General features: G+C 33.1%; 1 pseudogene; it reads right to left on the reverse strand.

Annotated features, from left to right (window-relative positions):
• Positions 1-220: 220 nt before the first annotated feature.
• Positions 221-339, reverse strand: LOC136042399 (5S ribosomal RNA; annotated as a pseudogene).
• Positions 340-9,258: the final 8,919 nt, after the last annotated feature.

Below are 9,258 nucleotides of genomic sequence, written 5' to 3' on the forward strand. Positions count from 1 at the left end.
ACTTAGTCTCTTCTGTTTTTCTTTTTTCTTATAAAAAATGTAATCAGCTTGGCGCTATTAGAATAAGGAAACGAGTTTTTTACCAAGAATTTTATTTTACTTTGAAAAAAAAATCATTATAAAAAATATATATATATATATATATATATATATATATATATATATATATATATATATATATATATATATATATATATATATATATATATATATATAAATATGCCAACATCACCCAGTGTTTCCAGGCGGTCACCCATCCAAGTACTGATCGGGCCCGACGTTTTGTGATTTCCATGATCTGACGTGAGTGGGTACTTTCAACGTGGTATGGCCGTTGGCTGAGAAATTTTGTAACAAAATGATTGTTGGTCTACAAACTGAAAAGAAATAAAATGCCTAGTTTTAGAGTCATGAACCAAGGTTTTTAGTAGACAAATATTTAAAAAGAATCAAAATATGTTTATTAATTCTTTTTCTTAAAACAAACCTTTATTCCTTCTGAAAGAAATGACAAGCCCCCTAAAATGTTTCTACCTTTGAGATGACTACCCTATGGCTTCCTAGACTAGTTTAGATCAGTCGAATTAGAGGGTCTTTGAAACTTTATGAATTGTAACAAAATAGTTTAGCCTCAAATATATATTTAGATTTTGTTGGGGTATAATTTAAGGATTTTTAAGGAAAATATCTCCCCAGACTCCGGAAATTCCTTTCCACATTGATTAATGTGATAGTTTTCCTTTTCACATTTAGCATCCTTTATTTCATAGCTTTTTCCATTCCGGGAGTGGTTAGATGCTATAGAGTGATTCAATGAATTTGTAGCCCTGAAAAGGGCTGTTGGTTAATTTAGGGTAGGTCTTGGAGCTAAAATTAGATTCATTTAGGCCTTTGCGGGTTTTTCAGTCTTCTTTGGTAGAAGGACTGCTTGAATATGGGGCAAAACGCCTCCTTTGGCAATGGTAACCCCCGACAGTAGCTTGTTCAGTTCTTCATCGTTTCTAATGGCTAGCTGAAGTTGGCGAGGAGTGATACGAGTTTTTTTGTTATCTCTTGTAGCATTACCAGCAAGCTCATCAATACTCACTTTACAGTTGTATAGCTATAAAAAAAAGCTATTTTTCTAGTTTCATAGTTTTATACATTCCGATAACTCTATCGGAATGTTCTTAAATTTTGAGAACAAAATGACCACTGTACAGTTGTATATCTATAGAAAAGATACTATTTTCCTAGTGTCATAGTTTTATACAATCCGATAACTCTATTGGAATGTTCTAAAATTTTGAGAACAAACCAACCACTGTAAAGTTGCATAGCTATAAAAAAGAAGCTATTTTTCTAGTTTCATAGTTTTATACATTCCGATAGCTCTATCGGAATGTTCTTAAATTTTGAGAACAAAATGACCACTGTACAGTTGTATATCTATAAAAAAAGAAGCTATTTTCCTATATTTTCCTATTTGAGAACAAAATGACCATTTTCTTATATTTATAAGAAAAAAAGCTCTTTTCCTAGTTTCATAGTTTAATACATTCCGATAACTCTATCGGAATTTTCTCAAATTTTGAGAACAAATGACCACTTTACAGTTGTATAACTATAAAAAAGAAGCAATTTTCCTAGTTTCATAGTTTTATACATTCCGATAACTCTATCGAAATGTTCTGAAATTTTGAGATCAAAATGACCATTTTACCCTTATATATCTATAAAGAAGAAGCTATTTTCCTAGTTTCATAGTTTTGTACATTCCAATAACTCTATCGGAATGCTGTCAAATTTTGAGAAAAACGCCACTATACAGTTGTATTTTTATAAGAAAACAAGCTCTTTTCCTAGTTTCATAGTTTTATACATTCCGATAACTCTATCGGAATGTCCTCAAATTTTGAGAACAAAATAACCACTGTATAGTTGTATGTCTATAAAGAAGAAGTTCTTTAGGAAAAGAAGTTTTACATCTATAAAAAAAAGCTATTTTTCTAGTTTCATAGTTTTATACATTCCGATAACTCTATCGAAATGTTCTGAAATTTTGAGAACAAAATGACCATTTTACCCTTATATATCTATAAAGAAGAAGCTATTTTCCTAGTTTCATAGTTTTGTACATTCCAATAACTCTATCGGAATGCTGTCAAATTTTGAGAAAAATGCCACTATACAGTTGTATTTTTATAAGAAAAGAAGCTCGTTTCCTAGTTTCATAGTTTTATACATTCCGATAACTCTATCGGAATGTCCTCAAATTTTCAGAACAAAATAACCACTGTATAGTTGTATGTCTATAAAGAAGAAGTTATTTAGGAAAAGAAGTTGTACATCTATAAAAAAAGAAGCTATTTTCCTAGTTTCATAGTTTTATACATTCCGATAACTCTATCGAAATGTTCTGAAGTTTTCAGAACAAAATGGTCACTGTACAGTTGTATATCTATAAAAAAGAAGCTATTTTCCTATTTTCATAGTTTTATACATTCTGATAACTCTATCAAAATGTTTCTAAGACGAAATGGTCACTGTAAAGTTGTATATCTATACAAAAAAAGGTTTTTTTCTAGTTTCATAGTTTTATACATTCCGATAACTCTATCGAAATGTTTTCAAGTATTTTAGAACAAAATGCTCACTGTACAGTCGTATATCTGTAAAAAAGAAGCATATTTTTCTAGTTTCCTAGTTTTATACATTCTGAAAACTCTATCGAAATGTTATCAAATTCTTAGAACAAAATGGTCACTGTAAAGTTGTATATCTATAAGAAAGAGGCTATTTTCCTAATTTCATAGTTTCATATGTGTCAACACCAAGCTGCAGCCACAAACCCTCAAAGAACGAAATGGTCACTGTACGGTTGTATATTTATAAAAAAAGAAGCTATTATCCTAGTTTCATAGTTTTATTAAATAAAAAATACAAGTTTTTTTAACTGAAAGTAAGGAGCGACATTAAAACTTAAAACGACCAGAAATTACTTCGTATATGAAAGAGGCTGCTTCCTCATCAACGCCTCGCTCTTTACGGTAAAGTTTGACTCTTTCTCTCAATTCTTCTTTTTAAAACAGTAAAAAACTTTAGCGTAAAGAGCGGGGCGTTGATGAGGAAGCAGCCTCTTTCATATAAGAAGTAATTTCTGGTCGTTTTAAGTTTTAATGTCGCTCCTTACTTTTAGTTAAAAAACTTGTTTTTATGGCACTTGGTATTAACCAAGTGACATATAGCAGTCGCCAATTCTGTCGGTCTGTCTGTCGGTCTGTCGGTCTGTCGGTCGGTCTGTCGGTCTGTCTGTCGGTCCCGGTTTTGCTACTTTAGGCACTTCCAGGTAAGCTAGGACGATGAAATTTGGCAAGTGTATCAGGGACCGGACCAGATTAAATTAGAAATAGTCGTTTTCCCGATTTGACCATCTGGGGGGGAGTGGGGGCCCGGTTAATTCGCAAAAAATAGAAAAAATGAAGTATTTTTAACTTATCAGCGGGTATTTGGATCTTAATGAAATTTGATGTTTGGAATGATATTGTGTCTTAGAGCTCTTATTTTTAATCCCGACCGGATCTGATGACATTGGGGGGAGTTGGAGGGGGAAAACCTAAAGTCCCGGTTTTGCTACTTTAGGCACTTCCAGGTAAGCTAGGACGATGAAATTTGGCAAGCGTATCAGGGACCGGACCAGATTAAATTAGAAATAGTCGTTTTCCCGATTTGACCATCTGGGGGGGGAGAAGGGGCCGGTTAATTCGGAAAAATAGAAAAAATGAAGTATTTTTAACTTATGAGCGGGTGATTGGATCTTAATGAAATTTGATGTTTGGAATGATATTGTGTCTCAGAGCTCTTATTTTAAATCCCGACTGGGTCCGATGACATTGGGGGGAGTTGGAGGGGGGAAACCTAAAATCTTGGAAAACACTTAGAGTAGAGGGATCGGGATGAAACTTGATGGGAAAAATAAGCGCAAGTCCCAGATACATGATTGACATAATCGGAACTTATTTGCTCTCTTTGGGGTAGTTGGGAGGGGGGAGTAAGTCTTAAAAATTAGAAAAATGAGGTATTTTCAACTTACGAACGGGTGATCGGATCTCAATGAAATTTGATGTTTAGAAGGATATCGTGTCTTAGAGCTCTTATTTTAAATCCCGACCGGATCTGGTGATGGGGGCGGGGAGTTGGGAGGGGGAAACCTAAAACTTGGAAAACACTTAGAGTGGAGGGATCGGGATGAAACATGGTGGGAAAAATAAACACAAGTCCTAGATAGATGATTGACATAAACGGAACGGATCCGCTCTCTTTTGGGTAGTTGGGGGGGGGGGGGGGTTAATTCTGAAAAATTAGAAAAAATGAGGTATTTTTAACTTACGAATGGGTGATTGGATCTCCATGAAATTTGATTTTTAGAAGGATATCGTGGCTCAAAGCTCTTATTTTAAATCCTGACCGGATCTGGTGACATTGGGGGAAGTTTGGGGTGGGGAGACCTAAAATGATGGGAAACCCTTAGATTGGAAGGATTGGGATGAAACTTGGTTGGAAAAATAAGCAAAAGTCTTGCATACGTAATTTACATAATTGGAACGGATCCGCTCAATGGCGGGGGGGGGGTAATTCTGAAAAATAAGAAAAATAACGTATTTTTAACTTACGAAGGAGTGATCGGATCTTCATGAAACTTCATATTTAGAAGGACCTCGTAACTCTGATATCTTATTTTAAATCTCAACCGGATCAAACGTAATTGGGGGGGGGGCAGTTGGGGGGACCGGAAATCTTAGAAAATACTTAAAGCGGCGAGATCAGGATGAAACTGGATGGGAAGAATAGAAACCTGTCTAAGATACGTGACTGACATAACTGGACCGGATCTGCTCTCTTTGGTGGAATTGGGAGGGGGGAGGTAATTTTGAAAATTGAGGTATTTGTAACTTACGAAAGGGTGACCAGATCTTAATGAAATTTGATATTTAGAAGGATCTTGTGCTATAAAGTTTAACTTTAGGTTCTGACCTTCTCACAAGTGCCAAATGAGCTCTTGGCTCTTGGCTCTTCCGACCTCGTCCAAATGAGCTCTTGGCTCTTCCGACCTCGTACCATATGAGCTCTCGGCTCTTCCGACCTCGTCACAAGTGCCATATGAGCTCTTAGCTCTTGTTTTATTTAATTTCTGGACGTTTTTGAATCAATGCATGTTTTGATTTTGGCTCTCCGCAGAGGAATAATTAAAACAAAATTTGCATTTTTTTTTTTTTGGCTAAATGGCTTTCTCATAATTTTGATCGAATGATTTTGAGAAAATAAGAGCGGGAGAGGAAGCCTAGTTGCCCTCCGATTTTTTGGTTAATTAAAAAGGCAACTAGAATTTTTTTTATTAGTAAAAGATTTACGTAACTTATAAATTAGCTTACGTAAAGAACTTTTGTATTCTCATATTTTTATTACATATATGAGGGGGTTTGCCCCCTTGTCAGATCCTCGCTCTTTACACTAAAGCTTAAATTTTGTCCCAATTCATTAAGAATGACCCCAGAATCACAAAAGCCGTAGAATAAATAGTTGAAATTACTAAAAATACTTTAGCGTAAAGAGTGAGGTATTAGGAGGAGGTGAGCCCCTCAAATGGTTAATAATTTCTGTTTGTTTTAAGTTTTAATGCTGCTCCTTACTTCCAGCTGAAAGAACTTTTTCATATTTATTTTTTCATTGTTTTTTTTAAATAATGCTAGTAAATCCTGCGCTCCCTTCATGGAGATTTTCTTCCCCCATGACAAACTATCGATGGAAAGTTCCCCCAGCATATTCCCCTCTTCTCAACCCCTCCCCCAACCAAAAAAAATCCTCCTGAAAACGCCTGTACACTTCCCAATAACCATTACTATATGTAAGCACTGGTCAAAGTTTGTAACTTGTTGCCCCTCCCACGGGGACTGTGGGGGAGTAAGTCGTCCCTAAAGACATAGTTATAAGGTTTTTCGACTACGCTGAATAAAATGGCTATCTCAGAATTTTGATCTGTTGACTTTGGTAAAATAATTAGCGTGGGAGGGGGCCTAGGTGCCCTCCAATTTTTTGGTCACTTAAAAAGGGCACTAGAACTTTTCATTTCCGTTAGAATAAGCCCTCTTGCAACATTCTAGGACAACTGGGTCGATACGATCACCCCTGGGAAAAAAAAAACAAAAAAACAAAAAAACAAATAAACACGCATCCGTGATCTGCCTTCTGGCAAAAAATACAAAATTCCACATTTTTGTAGATAGGAGCTTGAAACTTCTACCGTAGGGTTCTCTGATACGCTGAATCTGATGGTGTGATTTTCGTCAAGATTCTATGACTTCTAGGGGGCGTTTCCCCCTATTTTCTAAAATAACGCAAATTTTCTCAGGCTCGTAACTTTTGATGGGTAAGACTAAACTTGATGAAACTTATATATTTAAAATCAGCTTTAAAATGCGATTCTTTTGATGTATGTATTGGTATCAAAATTCCATTTTTTAGAGTTTTGGTTACTATTGAACCGGGTCGCTCCTTACTACAGTTCGTTACCACGAACTGTTTGATACATTCCGATAGCTCTATCGGAATGTTCTCAAATTTTGAGAACAAAATGACCACTTTACAGCTGTATATCTATAAAAAAGAAGCTATTTTCCTAGTTTCATAGTTTTATACATTCCGATAACTCTATCGGAATGTTCTCAAATTTTGAGAACAAAATGACCACTTTACAGCTGTATATCTATAAAAAAGAAGCTATTTTCCTAGTTTCATAGTTTTAGACATTCCGATAACTCTATCGGGATGTTCTCAAATTTTGAGAACAAAATGACCACTGTATAGTTGTATATCTATAAAAAAGAAGCTATTTTCCTAGTTTCATAGTTTTATACATTCCGATAACTCTATCGGAATTTTCTCAAATTTTGAGAACAAATGACAACTTTACAGTTGTATATCTATAAAAAAGAAGCTCTTTTCCTAGTTTCATAGTTTTATACATTCAGATAACTCTATCGGAATGTCCTCAAATTTTGAGAACAAAATAACCACTGTATAGTTTTATGTCTATAAAAAAGAAGTTATTTAGGAAAATAAGTTGTACATCTATAAAAAAAAGCTATTTTTCTAGTTTCATAGTTTTATATATTCCGATAACATTATCAAATGTTTTCAAGTTTTTAGAACAAAATGGTCACTGTACAGTTGTATATCTGTAAAAAAGAAGCTATTTTCCTAGTTTCATAGTTTTATACATTCCGATAACTCTATCGAAATTTTCTGAAGTTTTCAGAACAAAATGGTCACTGTACAGTTGTATATCTATAAAAAAGAAGCTATTTCCCTAGTTTCATAGTTTTATACATTCTAATAACTCTATCGAAATGTTTTCAAGTTTTTAGAACAAAATGCTCACTGTACAGTTGTATATCTATAAAAAAAAGCTATTTTTCTAGTTTCATAGTTTTATACATTCCGATAACTCAATCGAAATGTTTTCAAGTTTTTAGAACAAAATGCTCACTGTACAGTTGTAGATCTGTAAAAAAGAAGCATTTTTTTCTAGTTTCCTAGTTTTATACATTCTGAAAACTCTATCGAAATGTTATCCAATTTTTAGAACAAAATGGTCACTGTAAAGATGTATATCTATAAGAAAGAGGCTATTTTCCTAGTTTCATAGTTTCATACATTCTGATAACTCTATCAAAACGTTTTCAAATTTTTTGAACAAAATGGTCACTGTACAGTTGATATATCTACAAAAAAAGAAGCTATTTTCCTAGCTTCGTAGTTTTATACAATCCGATAACTCTATCGAAATGTCCTCAAATTTTGAGAACAAAATGACCAATGTACAGTTGTATATCTATAAAAAAAGAAGCTATTTTCCTATATTTTCCTATTTGAGAACAAAATGACCATTTTCTTATATTTATAAGAAAAGAAGCTCTTTTCCTATTTTCATAGTTTAATACATTCCGATAACTCTATCAGCATTTTCTCAAATTTTGAGAACAAATGACCACTTTACAGTTGTATATCTACAAAAAAGAAGCTATTTTCCTAGTTTCATAGTTTTATACATTCCGATAACTCTATCGAAATGTTCTGAAGTTTTCAGAACAAAATGGTCACTGTACAGTTGTATATCTATAAGAAAAAGCTATTTTACTAGTTTCATAGTTTTATACATTCCGATAACTCTATCAGAATTTTCTCAAATTTTGAGAACAAATGACCACTTTACAGTTGTATATCTATAAAAAAGAAGCTATTTTCCTAGTTTCATAGTTTTATACATTCCGATAACTCTATCGAAATGTTCTGAAGTTTTCAGAACAAAATGGTCACTGTACAGTTGTATATCTATAAGAAAAAGCTATTTTACTAGTTTCATAGTTTTATACATTCTGATAACTCTATCGAAATGTTTCTAAGACAAAATGGTCACTGTAAAGTTGTATATCTATAAAAAAAGCTATTTTTCTAGTTTCATAGTTTTATACATTCCCATAACTCTATCAAAATGTTTTCAAGTTTTGGAACAAAATGCTCAATGTACAGTTGTATATCTGTAAAAAACAAGCTTATTTTTCTAGTTTTCTAGTTTCATACATTCTAAAAACTCTATCGAAATGTTATCAAATTTAAAAACAAAATGGTCACTGTAAAGTTGTATATCTATAAGAAAGAGGCTATTTTCCTAGTTTCATAGTTTCATACATTCTGATAACTCTATCAAAACGTTTTCAAATTTTTTGAACAAAATTGTCACTGTACAGTTGATATATCTACAAAAAAGAAGCTATTTTCCCAGCTTCGTAGTCTTATAAATTCCGATGACTCTATCGAAATGTCCTCAAATTTTGAGACCAAAATGACCAATGTAGAGTTGTATATTTATAAAAAAGAAGCTTTTTTTCTAGTTTCATAGTTCTATACATTCTGAAAACTCTATCGAAATGTTATCAAATTTTGAGAACCAAATGGTCACTGTAGAGTTGCATATCTATAAAAAAGAAGCTATTTTTCTAGTTATATAGTATTATACATTACGATAACTCAATCGGAATGTTCTCAAATTTTGAGAACAAAATGACCACTGTACAGTTGTATGTCTACAAAAAGAAGCTATTTTCCTAGTTTCATAGTTTTATACATTCCGATATCTCTATCGGTAAATAAGTATATCCTAAATAAGTAAATAAGTTTTATCCCCAAAGCATTACTAATGAGTGAAGATTCTTCAAAAAG

Source organism: Artemia franciscana, unplaced genomic scaffold (genome assembly GCF_032884065.1).
Source record: "Artemia franciscana unplaced genomic scaffold, ASM3288406v1 Scaffold_1239, whole genome shotgun sequence".
Taxonomy (NCBI): domain Eukaryota; kingdom Metazoa; phylum Arthropoda; class Branchiopoda; order Anostraca; family Artemiidae; genus Artemia; species Artemia franciscana.